Below are 20,171 nucleotides of genomic sequence, written 5' to 3' on the forward strand. Positions count from 1 at the left end.
GCGGGAAGCCTGCCCCACCCCCCCTGCTTACTTGTGATCTCTGTCAAATGAATAAATAATATCTTTTTAAAAAACATTAAAACAGAAGATTTTCTATCATCTTCAGAATTTTCTTGGGGAAAGTGAAGCCGAGGAATGCTGAAATGAGTTCAGGCCCTTATTAGTTCAGCCTGTCCAAGCAAAGCTGCTGTCTGAATTATTAACCCTCAAGTATTCACTTGTCTCTTAGACGACCTTTCATATTGCTTTGTAGAAAGGCCAATGGGTAGTTTTTACCCAAGTTGTGATCCATAGAGGAAGGTGTGGTTACCCCTGGATTTTAAAGCAGACTACTTAGAAAATGGCCCTAAATTGAGCCTTGATTCAGTCTTGACACATACTTGATTTGCAGTTTCCAAGGGCTTTGGGCCTCTTTCAAATACCTGTTGGAAGATCATTGGGAATAATATCCCCTTCTCTGTTACCAAGATGACATTCCATCTACACAGGCACTCTCCGTGCTTAATCCAGGATTAGTATATTTGATGGTGAGAAAAGTGAAAGGTGTCTTTTTGTCTCCCCGTGTAACAAATGAGGAGGCTTAGTGGGCTTACGTGGGAAGAAGCGAAATCTTTCTTTTGTTCACAGGTCTCTGTAAAAGCAATCCATAGACATAATTATGCTCATCAATGTGAACAATAAATTAATCTGCATCTGAAGGTTTTACTCATTATGTGGTCGCATAATTTCCATATATTTTGATTACATTTTTCTGATGCTCTTTACATTATATGAATTCTTAATCAAGAGGATTCCAATAACAGCACTTCCATATGTGATGAGGTTTATAATGGATAGAACTCAGCTTGACGAAAGTTTTAACAGACTTGAAGATGGGGGGGAGAAAAAAACCTGATTTCCTCTCACCCAACACCTCTGTTTTCAATTTTATCTTATAAAATAATTATAAAAAATTATTTTTTACTTTTAAAGAGTTTTTATTATTTATTTATTTATTAGAAAGAGAGAGAAGAAGGGAGAGAGTGAGCAGGGGGAGGGGCAGGGGGTGGAGAGAATCTCAAGCAGACCCCGAGCTGAGCACAGAGCCTGATGCGGGGCTTCATCTCATGACCCTGACATCATGACCTGAGCCAAAACCAAGGGTTAGAGGCTTAATCAACTGAGCCACTTAAGCACCCCCGTATTGTAAAAGAGTATAGCAAATATTAAAATTAAGCATTACAGCTGCAGATAGGCATCAAGATACTAGATGTGGCTTATGTGACTGGTGATAATGTTTCCACCGTCTGCGGTTCAGCGCGCCGGTGAATTTCGGAAAGCTTCTGAGAGCTTTCAGCCTGTTCAGGGGCTCATGGTCAGGGGGAAAAGGTGGGCTGATTATGGGAACATCTCACCTGACGTTGCAGTGGGGTCTGTGTCTCTGAGGGGGCGGCCACTCCATTCCCACCAGGACCGCATGGTGGGCAGGGTCGGCCAGTATTTAGTGGTCTAGTAGAGACCTCTTGTATTTGTGGATTTCACCTGGACAGTGCCCCGGTGCATGTTCTGAGTAGATTGTGGCCAGAGCTGAGCCCTAACAGTTTTGCTGTGGCTTATTTAGATATATCCTATAGTTGTCCTCTGCGCTGGGCTCTGGTGGTGCGGCCTGATTTTAGGAATAAGAAGAGTGAAGGTCAGGAGAGTTAAATCCTCCAGGGTGTGTGGGTCGTGACTATTATGCACCAGTATACATTTAGCACGGGACATGGTGCTAAACGCATGGCAGGTGTTCAGTAAATAATGTGGCAAATCAATGAGGGAACAGAGTCAAATTGGCCAGCTGATATTTAGGGCATCATATCATTTTCACTGGGTTACAGGAAACCACAGCAAAACTGTGGGTGGTGGTGGTGGTGGTGGTGGTGGTGTGTGTGTGTGTGTGTGTGTGTGTGTGTATGTATGTGTTTTATAGCTTCTTGAAGAAACAGGATCGATTTCAGTGTTGGGGACTAAAAGAGAATACAGAGAGTGGCTTGGAGTGAGTGGCTGGTTTCCCACAATAAGGTTCTCTGATTGAAAAAGATAGTTACAGTCTCTTTAGGGACAGAGAGAAAGATGGCCAGGACTTTTATTCCTTTCCTTTTTGTGTCTGTGCAAGAAAAAAGAGCCTGCGAGGATTTAGAATAGAGAGAAGCCATGTGGAAAACAGATAGTTTTCTTCCGGACTTGGGTCTTGAGGATTAGTAGAACATACGAAGAAATAAGGTTCTTTCTCTTGGGAAATTACGAATTTTGGCAGCTTGAAATAGCATGAAAAAGACTTTTGGTAGTGGCAGGTCTTCCGACAGTTTGCTAGAAAGGGAAAGGGCCCAAGTTGAGTGAAAGAAAGCAAGCCAGAATTATATTAGCAAGTAATTAAAAATGCATTTGGAGGCAGGAAGGCAGCCGACATGTTCTTAGCACCTACTGTGTGTCAAGCCATGAGATAGACTTATAAAGAGTAATTAGTTTTGAGACAACTTCTAATTTGAGATGTCTTCGGTTTTATAGATACTATTATCCTCATTTTACAAATCAGGAAACTGAAATAAATAAGGAGGTCTGTAAATAATCCAAAGCCACATGAACAGCTAGTATGTGCAACTAAAGCTTGAACCCAGGCCTGTCTGATTCAAAAACCCAAGTTCTTCCCCCTGGGTTAGATAGTCCCTTGCCTTTCTTTTAATAATATTCTATATTTAACAGTTATCCCGAGTGGTTCATAGCTTTTCCCATTTTTAAAGAAAGAGTTCTGTTTTTGGAGGGAAGGGGATATTGGATGGTGTATTCAGTGTTTTGCATTTTCGCTAGCTGTGCCTGGGCGTGCATGTGTGTTTCTGTGGTGTGCATAAGTGGTGGGCTAAGTATCCAGGTAGACCAAAGCCTTCATACACCAAGTGTGGTCCCCAGACCAGCTTCATCCACACCACCTGGGAGCTGGCTGACACTACAGACACTACAGAGCCTCAGGTCCCCACAGCAAACCTTCTTCATCACAGTCTGCACCTTTAAGAGAAGCCTGAAATCAAAGAGCTCTGATGCCAGCCCAGGTGTACCCACCGGCAGCCTGATGCTCTTACCCACCGTCTTGTGCTCTCCAACATGCTGTGGGTTACCAACGTCAGGTCCGCAATGGCAGGGAGGTCTGACTTGCAGCGTAGAGCTTTGCCCGTTTACAAGTTCTGTTCCGTGAAATGAACTGTATCTTCTTGACTCTAGATAGTGAGACAAAAATGAAATTCTCTCTCTTGAATAATATCTGGCAGTGCTTATGTCATGTTTTGTGTGTATGTGTATATATATATTTTTTTCTTGGAACAGGATAAAATACATAGAACATAGGAAGTGTCTTTGTGGATTGTTCTAGCTTTAAACAAAACAACTCCACTTGTTACTTGTAATGTGATTCAGTAATACTGATGCTATTGATAGAGTGCATTGAGAGTGATAAGCAGTGATACAATGGAAGTTGTTGAGTGAAGAATTAGAGGAACGTTCGTGAGTATATAAGTTCGCATATTTTATTTCTTCAGAGAGTATTCTTTTTGGTTTTTGTCACATCTTTTTGTTTCATACATTCCTAGGTGGTTGATGTAGCCAGGACAAAACAAATCGGTAGTGTTGGTTAGAATGTCGTTACCATGCTTGAAAATAATTATGTCTGATAACTTGTCTTTTGTTCCTTGCAACAATGAGTTGACTTTACCTTGAGTGTACTGAGGCGTTGGCTTTAAATTCAATTGTTAGCAGGGCCCAAAGAATCAAGATGCTACTAAATTATTGTTTTGGTCTTTTTAATCAATACACTTTTGGGGAAAAGAAGTAAAAGGCATGATTTGTGTGTGTTTTGGGGATTTGAGGGGAGAGGATGGAGAAAGGAAAGAGGCAGATCTGCGTGAACCTGAAAGTGTTCTTATTTACCGGTCCTGGGAAATGAGTATGCTGATACATCTTAAATTCCTTTGGTAGGGAGAGTTAAAACAAACAAACAGACAAAACCCCCCAATAACCTTAATGTACAGCTTAGAGCTTCTACAGGGAAAGGTGTTGTACAAATATATTAAAGGGAATTGGAAAGGATGCCATTTGCCCTGAAAACACAGCCTTCATTCGTGTTCACTGGTTTTATAGAATTACAGTAACATTGTTCTGTCTTGCCGAGTCTCCTTATCTGGCCTTGTCAAACTGGTAAACTGTATTTATTAACTAATTAAGAAAAGCCCAGATAGAAGCCTTGTCTTGTTCTCTTTAAACATTTTTGTGTTCTTCCTTTACACACAGTTCTAAAAATGCTGTCTTTTAAAAATTCCCATGCCTTTCTGGTGGTGTGCTGGTCAACACTGAACCACCGGTCAGTGGGGGAAGGAAGCTTGGTTTGTGCAGTCTGCGGACTGGGCTTCCTGGAGTGCAGGTGCCCTCACCCAACTGGACCCAGGAGGAGAAGCCCAAGGTTGTATCTTGCTGGCAGTGTAGCCTGGCTCAATACATCACTGGTTTTTGGCAACCAAGAGATTAGAAGGGGAAGAGGTGGTTAGCTGGAGGCCATGTAGAGGCAGAAAAATGGAAGAATGGAGAAAGTTAATTAGAAACTGGGAGCAAGTTGGGAGGTGGGGGGTTTCTGGCAGAGGACGTGGAGTGAAAGTTTCTCTTTTCTTCCCTGGGACTGTGGAGACAAAACCCTCTACAGAAAAGTGGGGAAAAAATCTTCACTGAAAGTAGGAAAGGACTGACCCCCAAATGTTCAGGCTCTCTGAAGCATGTCTGCCAAATTTGGTGATGTTTGGAGCAAATTCAAGGAAAAGTCCAGGCATAGCTCTTCTAGAGCCACAGCTGGCAGAGGCTCTGTGAGGCCAAGGCAGAAAGCCTCTGAACGAGAGGTCGAAGGCACAGGCGGGCTTCTGGAGAAGCCCTGCTTGTTTGACTTTGACGTCTTCTTTGCATCTTAGGTTAGGCATTACCTTCGTATATCCTTGTTTTCTTTCTGTAACTTAGGTGTATAAAATTGTCTTTTCCTTTTTTTGTGGTAATTACTGCAATTCTGAGGAATGATATAAAATCTTATGTTCATTGATTTACTAACTTTATAGAGTACCGACTTTCAGGTATGAAAACTAAAATAAAACAAAATGAAACACTCTTCCTCTCCTCTTTTCTTCCAGTCTCTTGATTATATTACTGGTTTATATTAGAATTTGCAGTTTTCTTTTTATATAGTTGCTATACCTGTATTGATTTATTTTCCAACTTTACTGAGATCTAAGGGACGCATAAGTTTGAAGTGTACACACTTACATTCAAAGCGTACACCTTTTTCTCTCTTGAACGTTTTTGTTAGTACACTGGTTAGTTGAATGTAAAAGGGGAAAGTGGAAAGGCTGAAGGTGTTGGGGGAGGTTATTGAAACTAGAAGACCACGATCTTCTCACCCACTTCACATATGTATTTACAGTTTGGTTAATGGCTGTATTTGCTTAGTAGGGCTGTACTTACTTTCCAGCTTTATTGAGTCATAATTGACGTATACCATTGTGTAAGTTGAAGGTCCTTGTGATGATCTACGTGAGTATCTATTGCGGAATGACTACCACGATAACTGTAGTTAACACCTTCATCACCTCGCATAGTTATTATTTGTGTGAGTTTGTGTGCGTGTGTGTGTGCATGCAGTGAGATTTATAAGATTTTCATTGCATTCTGTATACCCCGATTGTTTGGCTTCTGTTTCGTATTTAAGTGACATTGCGAAAAACCAAAACAAACAAACAAAAACAAAACAAAACAAAAAAAACCCAAAGAAAACCAGCAAAAGATCCTGTCAGATCAGGAAGTTTAACAACAGGAGATAGAATTCAGATCACCTGGTTACTAGAAACCATAATTTAGATGGAATAAACTCCTCATTCATTAGAAAACTGTATTTTGAATATGAATTATCTGAAAGTGATTACAGGCAAATGTACACTAAAACTCCAAAGTGGTTGTAATTAATATGAAAGATAGAAGGAGTTTTTACTTGTAATTTTATGCCTTCTGTGGTCTGAACTTTTCCTCTGCATTACGTTCGTTCGCAATCTTTAGGACATCCCAGCCCATATCCATGTGTATAATGAGACACAGATGGGTGTTTTTTCATGGTAAACAATGTTTACTGTTTAGCTCTCGGTTTTTTGTTACAGTAGATAGTGGCTGAAGGAACATCTTGAGATACTGTAACAATATCTGTATCTTGGATGTACCCAGAGCTTTGTAGTTCTTATTTTTCTCTTGAGCCTCATGCAGCTTTGTGACAATTATTATTTTACAAGTGATTTTATTGCTTATTTTTCAAATGAAGAAAATAAGGTTCAGGGAAATCAAGCTTTTTGCTCAACATCCTCCATCCTATATCTCTTGAATAATTTTTTAAGTAAAATAAGTTTTTTCAACATGTAGTGGTCTCTTCAATAGAATGGTATGATTTTATTCAGTAGGATCTATATGAATTAAGGCAATCATATTAAGTATCTTCTTCCTGGAAGGATTGGAGGAGTGTAACTCATTTTAGGAAGTTTTGTCTTAAAATGACACGAAAGGATCGCTTGTGTGGAGTGGCTAGCTCTGGAGTAGCTGGGGTGATTTGACAAGGGTTCAGAGTTGATTTAATTATCTCGGTGGAGCAGCTGTGAACCACGGGTCTATTCTATTACAAACTCAGAGAAATCCTGCAGCATAGGATTCTGGTGATGATCATATAGGTTGACCATCCTAAAATTTAACCTGGGAACCTTGTTTTGTGAAATATTGTATGTTCTTCAGCACATTTTGGTGGCAGAAGCTTGTCTGTTTTGTTTTGTTTTCTTGTTAATTGCTATTCACGGATGGTTAAATCTTGTATGTTTAAGTATTACATATACAAGTAAGTGTAATTTAATGTAGAATTAAAATCCTCTTAATCTATTTAGAGACAAAAGTCTATGTCACTATTTATGCAAGGGAGATAATCTCCAGATCTTACTTTAGATATAAAATTTTTAAGACTTTATTTGAAAGAGTGAGAGGGCACAAGCCAGGGGAAGGGCAGAGAAGCAGACTCACCCCTGAACAAGGAGCCTGGTGCGGGACTCGATCCCACGACTCTGGAATCATGACCGGAGGGGAAGGCAGAGGCTTAACTGACTGAGCCCCTCAGGTGCCTTCACTTTAGATATTCTTACTGATTTTTTCTTTGTATTAGCATTACTAGTAACTTGAAAGTCCAAAAAGTTTTATTTCCTTTCTTGAGCCCTCAAGGGATGATAAAGAAGGTTAAATAGGTAAAAGAGACAACCGGATGGGGAAGTGGAAACATCAGGAGCATTTAACTTACCGCATCTCTGGAATTGCGGGCCTTGAGTTTTGCTTTCCTTCACGTTTATACCTTGAATTTTTTTAAAGGAAGACCTCAGGTGTACGTTTCCAGTTTTACTCTTTCTGTTGATAACCCCCAACCTCTGATCTGGTGGGACACGCTGTGTGCAGGACCTCTTACTCATTCCTGGGCAGTTAGTCGGCAAGACGCCTGTAAAAAGCATTTGCTTGTATTTATTGTTCTGCTTAGAACGGTGAAAAGAGTCTCTGCCGGCCGGCTCTGTCTGGATATTTTGTTGTGGCTGTGGGCACTGTTGGCCCAACCTCTCAGTTTGTGGCCAAGGGGAGGGGCTCTGCCTCAAGGACCAGTCTTGGTACGTTGTGGGCTGCGTGAGCTTGCTCATCCCTTCTCTTGCCCCCTCCTCCCCTTCTGGAAAGAGTGAGCTTATCCAAGAACTGTAGTTGTCCTGCAGTTCTCAGCCTGCATCAGGCATGCTCTCAAGAGCCTGCTTCTGACTGGGTGAAGTTTAAATCCTCCTCACTCCTTTTCAGGTAAGAGAACATACTTTCAGCTTTACGAGTAGCAGTTGAGATTTACAAAGGAGAGTAGTTTAAGTAAGTGTGCTTTTTTAATGGCTTGGAGAAGGGCTATCACAATTTTCTTTGTGTGGTTACTGAAGGGGTAGTGGTAGAAAAGAAAATACTTCAGCCTCTAAATTTCTTCGACCACTCAAACTTTTTTTATAAAGATTGTTTTATTCATTTTTTAAAAAAAGATTTTATTTTATTTATTTAACAGAGAGAGAGAAATCACAAGTAGGCAGAGAGGCAGGCAGGGAGAGAGGGGGAAGCAGGCTTCCTGCTGAGCAGAGAGCCTGATGTGGGGCTTGATCCGAGGACCCTGAGATCATGACCCAAGCCGAAGGCAGAGGCTTTAACCCATTGAGCCACCCAGGCGCCCCTCATTATTTTTTTTTTTTAAAGATTTTTTTTTTTAAAGATTTACTAATTTTTTTGAAATATATTTTTTTAAGATTTACTAATAAGGGAGAAACCCAAGACAAAATCAAGACAGAGTACAGTGTACACCGTTTCGTGGTAGTTCTGGCATTAGATACAGATTTAATGTCTCTTTTAAAATATCCTTAAACCTAGCTGTAACTCAAATAGATTTTTCTTTTTTTAAAAATTTTTTTTAAGATTATTTATTTGACAGACAGAGATCACAAGTAGGCAGAGAGGCAGGCAGAGAGAGAGAGAGAGAGAGAGGAGGAAGCAGGCTCCCTGCTGAGCAGAAAACCGCAGGGCACCCCCCTCCCTCCATGAGGGGCTCGATTCCAGGACCCTGGGATTATGACCCGAGCCGAAGGCAGAGGCTTTAACCCATTGAGCCACCCAGGTGCCCCTCAAATAGATTTTTCAATAGGGCATTTATCAGTATGATTTTATGGGCTGGTAGGATGTGTGTGTGTGTGTGTGTGTGTGTGTGAATTAGCACTTTGTAAATCTATTTTAAAAATGACCTATGTGGGGGCAAGGGGCATATGAGAAATCTGTACCTTTCATCTAATTTTGTTATGAATCTAAAACTAAAACTGGGAAAAACTTAACCAGTCTCTTGAATATGTTCTATGAATACCTCACTATCGTACAATACAGCACAAAGTGTTAAACATTTTTTCCATCATGCATAAATTGTTGCAAAACCAATTCATTTTAATTTTTTGTAATTAGGAATTAAAGTATGGGACCTGTTTATGTTGCTCTGGTTGCCACTTTTTTTGGTCACCTGTATTAAGATAGGCAAAATGATTTTTTAAGTCTTAAAAAGAGCATGAAAATATACTTTGTACTTATTGAAAATGTACTTATTCATGGTCTTGGACACTGTGTAAAAATTCTTCCTGAGATAATGGAATGGAAATTAATAATTTAGGATTTGGTGTGTGCATTTGGGGATGGTCTCTTTTAAAAACTGAATACATGTCATTACCTGTATTCACAGACAAAAAAGTGATGCTAGGGTATGAAACTTGAGGTTAGCGTAGAAAAATTGGCTTCAGATAGCTTTAAAAAAGATTTCATGTTTATGTACTTTATTTTGTCAGGAATTTTAGTATCTTTAAAGACCTGTCATTATAAAAAAAGTTTAAGCCTTTTAACTTTGTGTGAACTATGACTAGCCACAGACAGTTGAGCATAAAACAGTCTGTATTATGATTGAAGTGAACAAAACATTATTAAAATAGACTTATGTTAGAAAGATGTGTACCTGAATAAAATGTGACATTCCGTGGCTATTTTTAAGGGGATTGAACCTTCATAGCTGTCCCACGGTTGAAACAGGACAGTGGCCAAGAGCTCTTTTTCTCCGTTACCTGTTGGAGAAAACATTTTCTATGCTTTTTATATTAGTCAATAATTACATGCAAAATGATCCACTCTCCAAAGACACCCAGAATATTCCTAGATCTATTGAGGAAGAGGAGACTTTCCCAGATATTCAAAACCAGCTCAACTGGGAGGGAGGGGCAGCCTCTGGCTTGGGGCGGGGGTGGGGGGCGATTCTCCTGCACAGGTGGAGGGTAGGACTGAAGTAGCCACGGAGGTAATAGCAGTGGGCAGGGAGGGGATGGTGTTTACGGGAGAAGGGTCCAGGGCTTACTACTGCTCACCTGTTGGCCTGTGACTGTTCTCTGTGTCTGAAGTTAAAGCTGCTCCGGAGACAAGTTCAGTTACTGAGGCTTGGTCTGTTGGCATGTAAGATCTTTCCCTGCTCCTCACACTTTAACGTGAACATGAATCCTCTGTGACTGGGTTAAACGGTAAATGCTGATGCAGTACGTGCATCTTGTCAAATAGATGCTCAGGTGGTTATTTTTTGTTTTTGATTTTTTTAAAGATCTTATTTATTTATTTATTTATTTATTTGTGTATGTGTGTGTGTGTGAGAGAGAGAGAGAGAGTCAGAGCATGAGAGGGGAGAAGCAGACTCCCCGTGGAGCTGGGAGCCTGAGTCAGGACTGGATCCGGGGACTCCGGGGGATCATGACCAGAGCTGGGGGCAGTCGGTCAACCAACTGAGGCACCCATGTGCCCCAGTAGGTGGCTGTTTTTTAACTAATGGACACTCTCATCAGTATCAGGCGGTGAGTTTGCGAAGCAAATAACTGAGAATGTGATTGGGGTGCATTGATGAGCTGGAGACACCGGCCCCTTCCAAGGTGATGTAACTGACATGGGACCCGCTGTTTGCTCTGGAAGGAACAGGGGAGAGGGGCATCATAACCTCTGATGAGCTGCCATAGCCCCCCTTGCCCGGGACTTGTTGCCGGCAGCCCGGCCCTTGTCTCTTAGGTGCAAATCTCTGCTTTGCCACTACCACCAATCCTCATCTTTTTCTTTGGCAGCTGTGCCCACCCACTCGTCCTGAGGCTTTTATTGCATTGGGCTGGACTCATGTTTGCACCAGAGTCTTCCGACAGCGTCTCCTGCCCAACTTCAGCTCACTGATTTTTATTTTTTATTTTTTGAAGATTTTTTTGTTGTTTTTCGGTTTTGGTTTTTTGTCATCCCCACAACCATCAGGGTGGTGAACTGACCACCCTGTGATCACGAGTTGCACATTCCCCCCGCCTGAGCCAGCCCCGTGCCCTTCACTGATTTTAAATATAGAAACTCTCCGTGGGGAGCTACTTTTCTTTGACTTAACACACCACTTCCCATGTAATCAGCCAGTTTCAGGTGGGTATGTTTTCTTTGACTTAACACACCACTTCCCATGTAATCAGCCAGTTTCAGGTGGGTATGTGTACGTGTTGATTTATTTGAGATAGGGAGCACGAGTGGGGTGGGGGAAGCAGAGGGAGAGGGACAAGCAGACGCCTGAGTACAGAGTCTGAGGCGGGGCTCGATCCTGTGACTCTGAGATCATGACTCAAGCCAAAGTCAGATGGTTAACTGACTGAGCCACCCAGGTGCTGTGTGTTTGTTTTTAAAAACACCTTTGTCTCAGCTTCGAAGTTTCAACTTAACTATTCTTACTATGTCCTAGATACGATGAAGTTCTCGAAGAAAGTAGGTAGTGGGGTGGCAACGCGCTACTTTGCATTCTTCAGTGATTCATTTCCATCATATTTTCTTCTGTGTTCTTAAGGAAAATTTCACACGTTTGGTAATTTGTTTTATAATGTACAACTGTATGTACCACCACCTTTAATACTTTACATCCTTCCATATCCATCCACCTTTCCTTTTCCTATCTTTTGATGCATTTAAAAATAAACCACAGGCATCCATTTGCATATTTCAGCATGCTTATTTTAGCTAGAGTTTAATACTGAGTTTTTCATATGAAATTTATATATGATGAACCATACACATTCTTAATTATGTGTAAATTAGGCTTTGACAAATGGATACACCTGTGTAAATCAATCCCTAGCAAGATATAGAACATTATCATCACCCGAGAAAGTTCCCTCATGGCCCTTTCTCAGCTTTTATGTGCTTTTGTGAATCTTTGCCTACAAAAGAACTCATCACAAACGAGTGATTTCTTCAGACTACATGTCAATCAATTTTATTTCATACAGATTAATCTACTTTGAAATATAGATTGGACAACAAACACTTTTTAGCAAGTTAATACTTTGTTTGGATTAACTCCTGGCATTCTTATTTTTGACAAACATTGAAGTTTTAACAGTAACTTAGAATATCTGATTTCTGGTGCAGATTCCTTGCCAATGACTTGGTTGATTCTTCTGACCTTTAACAAGATGGTTGGTGAGATAAAAAGCATGGAGACGTGGAGATCTGGAGGTTAACCCTATTCTAAGGTTCTTTGGGTCAATACCACTGGCTTCTCTGGCCAGCTATTTACTGTGAAGATTTTACTTGAAAACCTATCCCTCTCCTGATTTTGCCTGATATAAATGTTGGTTCACACGTTTTGTTAAATCTGGATGCATTCTTATTTTAAGTAAGAGTATAGTTGACACAATGTTACAGTAGTTTCAGGTGTACAATATAATGATTCAACTTCTCTCTTCAATGAGTTATGCCCTCAACAAGTGTAGCTACCGTCTGTCACCATAGAACGCCATTATGGAATCACTGGCTATACTCCCTGTGCTGTACCTTTTGTCCCCATGATTTAATCCTTCCATAACTGGAAGCTTGTTTCTGAAGCAGAAAGCTCTGTTCTCGGGATCATCTTCATTCCTGACGTTTCATTTCTGCATGTGGCCGTTTGTGTTCGCCTTATTCTCAATACTTCACGAAGGGTGGGACTGATTTGGATCCCCCTTGGGTGGCAGGGGAGGGGTTGGGTGGAGGTACACAGAGCCGGGTAAAACCTCCACTATCTAGACAATAGTGTGCTGGAAATGCCAGGTTCTTAGAATGACCTGTAACCAGAAAGCAAACAATGCTCCACGATGTCTTTGGTCACAAAGAGACAGTGTTTTTTGTTTTTGTTTTTTAAAGATTTTATTTATTTGACAGACAGAGATCACAAGTAGGCAGAGAGGCAGGCAGAGAGAGAGGAGGAAGCAGGCTCCCCGCTGAGCAGAGACCCCCCCCCCCCCCATGTGGGGCTCCATCCCAGGACCCTGGGACCATGACCTGAGCCGAAGGCAGAGGCTTTAACCCACTGAGCCACCCAGGCGCCCCACAAAGAGGCAGTGTTTTAACATCTAGCAGGAAAGTAGTATAGCTGAAAGGGTCTGGTCAAAACCAGTGAGTTCATAAAGTTGTTCAGGGGCTATAAAGTACTCAAATTGAGTTTTTTTTAAAGTGCCTTAAAACTCCCAGTTCTTATCTTTTCATTCACCTTAGTCACTTTAACACCCTTGAACACATGATTTATGTTCCGAAAGGCCACGTAGCTCCTTAAGCTGTTACCTACCTTTAGGCCTATCTTGCTTTTTCAGCAAATTCTGAGCTATAAGCAGTGGTTTTATTCAGCTGCTTTCAGCAATAAATACCCAGAGTATAACTCAGAGTAATAGATATTAACTTTTCTTAAATAGACTTGCCCCTAAATACGTGGTAGAAATTTATAGTGATTTTTAAAGGTACATCATTTAATAGTTTGTTTTCTTGCTGGCGAAGGTATGCAAGAAAATATCCCAGCAGTTTTTAAAAGCACAGTGTGTGACCCTTAGAACCAAACTGAACAAATTCTCAACAGTTATCTGTTCAAAAATGTAAACCAGAGTCTGGCTGTTTATCATTAGAGAGAATGTATAAAGTTAGCTACCTGTAGGCCAGAAGAAACAATCCCTTCATGTGTGTTTTTTTTTTTTTTTAAACTCTCTTTGTTTTCTAAGTTATTTAATATATTACTTCTGAGATGAAAGGACAGGAGTAATTTTTGCAACCACTTGCTGAAGTCAGTTCTGATAAAATAACTCAGAACCACGTTTTAAGAAAAAAAAATTTCAGGTTGTAAATCTTAGCGGCTTTCTACTGGGTTACAATAGTATGAGACTTCTGTTTAGATATTTTATGATGTAATTGGAGGCACGAGAGACTTGTGTATGTATGTGGATACCCTCCACATGTATTTATACACACGTATAACAAAATAGAGAATTGTGGGAGATGGTGGGGGATATTCCTCCTTCTAATAGTACCAAGCCCCCACGGAATAGAAAGAAATCTCCATTTTCTTTCCTCCAATCATGCAGAGCTCTTGTCTTGACTGTATGTTCATCCTAGAACAGAAAACAGCCATTTGTACAAGTTATTAGTGTATTTTCAGCTTCAATTAAAAATTGAAGATTTTAGGATGGGAGAGAAGTCCTGAAACCCACTCTGTTGAGTGGGTTAGCTTACCCTTTTTCTATATGCATTTACTTCCTCTTTGACAGTCAGCACAAAGCTTTTCTCCCTCCCATCAAATGTCTGCCTGTCCCTCCTTTTCTTGAGTACCTCTCTTACTGACTTACAGACCTTCTTGGCATCATTCTTCAGGGCCCATAAAGACTGTTAATTACTCTCTATTTTATATATTAGCCTTGTCTTCCCAATGACATTATAAATTCCTCTGTGTAAGAGCCCTCTTACATTTCTTTTACACTTTCTACCTTTTCTTGTTTTATGTTTTCTACCTTTTCTTATTTTAGTGCTTTGGAGACCCTTCACTCAATAAATACTGTGGTTGATTGTCTGAATATTAAGAGAGGCCACTGGTCTCTATGAATGTGATTAACTTCATTCTTCTTCTACGAACTTAGAATTAATAGAAGGATTACTTTGAGGCAAGATACTTTGGCATTTTTTTTCTTTTTATCTTCATTTATAACTTATTACCATGGAGCTGGACGTACTTCAGTTATAGTCCAAAGAGTACCCCTTTAAAAACTCCTTTCATCTGTGAAGAACAAGTTTTTTGGAAATAGTTTTATTTTTTAGAATGACTCCTTAGAGCGGGTAGTTGGCACTGATTATCCAGAATGTAAGAAAAATCTAAACTCTGAAGTTCAGCTTCTGAATGACTTGTCAGAAGAAAAATGGACCACACTTTGCATTACATTTTCTGGTCACAGAAACTGGGGCGCCTTGGTGGCTTAGTTGGTTCAGCATCTGCCTTTGGCTCAGGCCAGGATTTCAGGGTCCTGGGATCAAGTCCCACATCGGGTTCCCTGCTCAGCTGGGAGTCTGCTTGTCCCTCTGCTCCTCTCCCCTCTTGTTTGCTCTCTCTCTTTGTCTTTCTCTCAAGTAAATAAAATCTTTAAAAAGAAGAAGAAGAAAGAAATAGCAGAGTTTTGGGGCTCCTGGGTGGCTACCTCATTTGGTTAATCATCTGACTCTTGATTTCAGCTCTGGTCATGGTCTCAGGGTCACGTGACTGAGCCCTGCATCAAGCCCCATGCTCAACTTCACATGGAGCCTGCTTAAGACTCACCCTCTCTCTTTGTCCCTGCCTTCGAACTCCGTGAACGAGCCCTCTAGAGAGGTTCCATTAACAGCTGAGCTCTTTGCCTGGGCAAGGTTTGATGTGGTCAGCGTCTGGAGTGGAGCGCTGAGCTGGAAAAGATGGTTGCAGTGGTTTAGCCATCCTTCGTTTAGCTGTGTCACATGATTGGATATATCCAATACCCCCCCCCCCCCCAGAAAAAAAGGTCAAGGTCATACTTTGTTTTGTCCTGCACAGTGTTACTAGTTGCTAACTTCTTGTGGACAGATTTTTCTACATGTCCTAACAAATGGGGGAACCTGGCAAAACTGAGAGTTGGAATTGTGTTCTCTTTGTTAGAGGAGGCATGTGCTCTCCCATTCAACCCAGCTTCCCTGAGATTTTTGTATTAGTTTTTTGTTGCTGCTGTAATAGATTGACATGCATTATTGGCTTACAACACAAATGTCTCAGAGTTGTGGAGATCAAAAGTCTAAGATAGGTCTGCAGGGCTGTGCTGTTTCTTGAGACTGGAGGTTGTGGGGTGGATCTGTTCATTACCTAACTAGCTTCTGGAGACAGCTCACATTCCTTAGCTCATGACTGGGTCACTCTGACCTCTACTTGCATTGTCCTATCTCCTTCTTTGATCCTACCACTTCCAAGTTTTACCATTTATAAGAACCCTTTTTGGCGTGCCTGGGTGACTCAGTTGGTTAAGCATTTGCTCTCAGCTAAGGTCATGATCCTGGGATCCTGGGATTGAGCCCTGCATTGGGCTCTTTGCTTAGTGGGGAGTCTCTCTTCTCCCTTTTCCTCTGCCCCTTCCCTTCATTCTCTCTTGCTCTCTCTCAAATAAATAAACAAAATCTTTAAATATGGTGAGTGCTGTGAAGTGTGTAAGCCTGATAATTCACAGACCCGTACCCATGGGACAAATAATACATTATATGTCACTAAAAATAATTAATAAAAATAAATTTAAAAACCACCTATCCAAAACTAAACAAAAACAAAAACAAAAACACAACACTTTTGATGACATTGGGTCCATCCTTCTCAAGCTCCTTAATTTAATCTTGTCTCCACAGTCCTTATTGCCATGTAAGTAAGCTATGCATGGGTTCTAGGAATTAGGATGTGGACATCTTTGGGAGGGTATCGTTCTGCCTATCACACCTGAGGTCTGCCTCCTCCCCTGAGTGACACACCTGACCTCTTCAGACTGTCACCGCCGAAGTGATGAACCATTTCAGTCAGTTTCCATTAACCTGGAGTTGGATATTTATCTGACAGATAAGATGGAAGTTTATTTTGCAAAACTGATCCTTTCCCCTCTCTCTTCACAAATCATGGTTTCTTGTATATCTTCTGTATATTTCTACTGGTATATTTTCTAAATGTTCAGTCATTTAAAAATACCACTTCCTTCGCTCTTGGCTTGAATTTTCTTCTGTGTTTATTTTCCCCGACATTGTATTTCAACTGCTTTATACACTGTGGTTTTCTTCTAACCTATAGAGTAAACTTCCTACTCATGAAACTGTTTCTCCCCTCCCTGATCCCTTGACTATGAATCTCTCAAACGCTAGTCTTTTCTCCCAGAATTTCTGGTTCTGTTGTGATTTGTGTTTTCCCTTGTTTCTCCACCTTTTCATGGAGTTTCTTATTTTCACCCTCTGGTTCCTCCCTAACAATTCTTGTATCTTTGTCTTTTTCCTCTGACAGTAGAAAATGATGTATATTTTGAACTTGCGACATTGCCATTTATCAGCAAAACCTAGTATAATATCCGCTTTTACTGATAAGAGAGTGGCAAAATTAATGTCAGAAATAAGCTGCTTAGTAACTTAAGAATTGAAGAAAAACTCATCCATATACAAAGGTATCTGGAGCAGAAACAATTTGTCCCATGTTTTCCAAGAATTTTGATATTTTCCTTTTTGACCTTTCTTACTGTTGTTAGTGCTGAGAGTGCAGCTAGTGAAATGAATTAATCAGACCTCATTCTACTGAATTCATGGATAAGGCTGTTCTAGAATTTTACAAAGGCACTGGTGCACAAGACCAGAGCATATAGCAGTGGTTCTCAAAGTGTGGTTCCCAGGCCACACTAAGTGGTTCCTAGAATCACCTAGGAACTTGTTGGAATGAAAATTACCAGGCTCTACTCCAGACCTACTGGATGAGAAGCTTCTTGGGTTGGGGCCCTATGTTCTAACAAGTTCTCCAAAGGATTCTGATACAAAATCAAGTTGAAGATCTCTTAGTATATTGTCAGCCTAGGGGTCAGGGGAGAAGGTTGAACTCTTCTTGGTATTTTTTTCCTAGATCATTTTATTCACTAATCCCAGTCACCAGGGATATCACTTCCAATAAAGTATGTTCACCAAAAATATTTACAATTCCGGTAGTCTGTCCAAAGTCCCTTTATTTCACCTGAGATTGTAATCTACGGATTGGCATCCAGAAGAAGTAGCTCTTACTTGGAGAGTCTACCCACAGGGCTTAAAGCTTAAGTTGTACCAAAGTAAACACAAATCCCATTTTTGGAGCCCACCAATTTGTTCATTTCAGGCCCACTTCCCATCTTCTAAAAGTATGGCAGTTTCCGTAAGTGTCAATATTTCAACTCTCTGGAACCTTTTTATTTTTTTTTTAAATTTATTTTTATTTTTTTAAATTTTTATTTTTTAAAAGATTTTATTTATTTATTTGACAAAGAGAGAGATCACAAGTAGGCAGAGAGGCAGGCAGAGAGAGAGGGAAGCAGGCTCCTTGCTGGGCAGAGAGCCACATGCAGGGCTCGATACCAGGACCCTGGGATCGTGATCTGAGCCAAAGGCAGAGGCTTTGACCCACTGAGCCACCCACGTGCCCCAACTCTCTGGAACCTTTAAAATGAAACACTAAGTTACTCCATGTAAGAGAAAAAAAAATCTCTATCTGTCCCTACAAAGTCATTCAAAGTAAATTTTATACCTACTACATATGGCTGTGTCCATGGCACGTCAGGTCATCCATAACACGGTCTCCAAATTTGGTGAAAAATCCATGGGACCACTTAATTTTATCAAACTATAATTTACATGCAATAACGTGCATCCATGATTAGTGTCTGCTATGCATTTCAATGAATCTTGTCACATGGGTACACCAATGTAACCATTACCCCAGTCATTATATGGAACCTACTAGTCCCCCAAAAAGCACGTTCAAGCCCTTTTGCAGTCTCTCCCTCCTACCTCCTTGGCTCCAGGCAATCACTAGTCTGCTTTCTGTCACTTTAGATTCTTCTTGCTTTTTCTAGGATTTCTTACAAAAGGAATCTTATTCTTTTCATTTAGCATTTTTTTTTTATTTTTAGCATAATGTTTTTGAGATTGTGACATGTGTACAAGTAGTTTTCATTTTTTTTAAATTGCTGGGTATTAATTGTATGGATGTATTCTAGTTTATTCACCTGTTGATGGAGATGGGTATTTTTCTAGTTTCTAGCTATTAAAGTTGCTGTGAACATTTGTGTACAAGTCTTTGTGTGGACACGTTTCTCTTTCGGGTAAATATCTAAGAATGGAATGTCTAGTCCTATGCATGTTCAGCTGCATGAAAAACTGGCTTCCCACATGGTTGGGATCCTATTTTTCATCTTGGCAATGCCTGAGAGTTTCCCTTGGGCCACTTTCACATGCTGTGATCTCAGACAAATAGAAACATAATTTTGTTACTGTCAACTGTGTATTTTTACATTTCACACACGTATATAAGTCTGTGTATGTGCACACATAGAAATACAGGTATGTTTCAGATGAACATCAATGTTGCTAGTAAATATTTTATATACAATATAAAATTCTAACTTATAAGCTTATACACACAAACCCTTAAACTACATATATAAGTGGTTGATTTCTGTTTTTTCTTAGTATTTATTTGCTTCTATCATTCGCTGGCTATTACTACTGACTGTTAAGTGGCAATCTTCAGAAAAATAATAGCAACCCTAACCCAAGAAGATGATTATTTTTTTCCCTCCAACTGTCTCAGGAGGTTGGCGTTAGCTTAAGTTGGGGTAGCGGAGCCCTCCAGGACCGCATGATGCAAGGTGCAGGGACCTATGAGATAAACAGTGGACACGGGGGTGCAGATGAAGGAACGTGAGGAAGAACGATCTTACAAGGAACAGAAGAATTGATTGGAAGCGAGGAAAGAGATTTTCAAGGAGGGGTGGTCAGGACCCAGGGATCGAGTGGGGTGGGTTTGGGACCAATGGATGTGGCCACCATGGAGATATGGAAACCAGATTTAGACATAGATCACCATAACACCAAGCAGAATGTGAGGAATAACAGAAGTAAAAGTAGCATGCTGTCAGGGAAGAGAGTGACTCACTCTGTAGCTGAGATGGGGAGAGGAAAATTGAGGAAAGGTTCCGGAAGAGCCTGTAGTAGTGGAACAGAACAATAGAATAATAAAAAGAATTCCATCTGTATATAGGAAATTCTGGAGTTGTCGAATAGTGTCCCTAGAGCACCGGAATAAAATCTGTGGTTGTTTGGACAGAATTTTATTTGACGGGTATGATGACTAGTTGAGCTGCGGCTATTAATTTATGTCCCATTGCGAGCAGAGTCTCTGGGACTGGCCTGAGCCAGGGGCAAGGTGCTGGGATAAATTTCAGTGACTCATCTCTGTGTCTAAAATAGCAGCAGACGAGGGGGCAAAGTGTAGTAGAGGAAGGAAGTCTTTTGACACATGTTCCTCTTGAAAGCAAACTTAGAACCAGTCTACGTCACTGAATTGCTCAAGCGGGTGTAGGATAAAGGTGGGCGATGGAACATGAGCCTGCATCCAGTTAGGAAAGGGGCTGTGTTCTATGCAGAGACATTTCGATTTTTCCTATAGGTCAGCCATTGTCCAA

At 40.7% G+C, this 20,171-nt stretch overlaps 1 protein-coding gene across 7 annotated transcripts in view; it reads left to right on the forward strand.

Moving 5' to 3' along the window:
• The window catches only part of PLCB4 (phospholipase C beta 4), a 411,299-nt gene that overhangs the window by 95,487 nt on the left and 295,641 nt on the right, over positions 1-20,171 (forward strand). Inside the window, exon 1 of one of the 7 annotated variants that reach the window (XM_059134007.1) lies at positions 7,782-7,896. The exons of the other annotated variants lie outside the window; for them this stretch is intronic. The gene's annotated coding sequence lies outside the window, so the exon portion shown is untranslated. Of the gene's footprint in view, positions 1-7,781; positions 7,897-20,171 lie in introns of those variants that run through there. 7 annotated transcript variants of the gene reach the window in all.

The sequence above is a fragment of the Mustela lutreola genome, chromosome 9 (genome assembly GCF_030435805.1).
Source record: "Mustela lutreola isolate mMusLut2 chromosome 9, mMusLut2.pri, whole genome shotgun sequence".
Lineage (NCBI taxonomy): Eukaryota > Metazoa > Chordata > Mammalia > Carnivora > Mustelidae > Mustela > Mustela lutreola.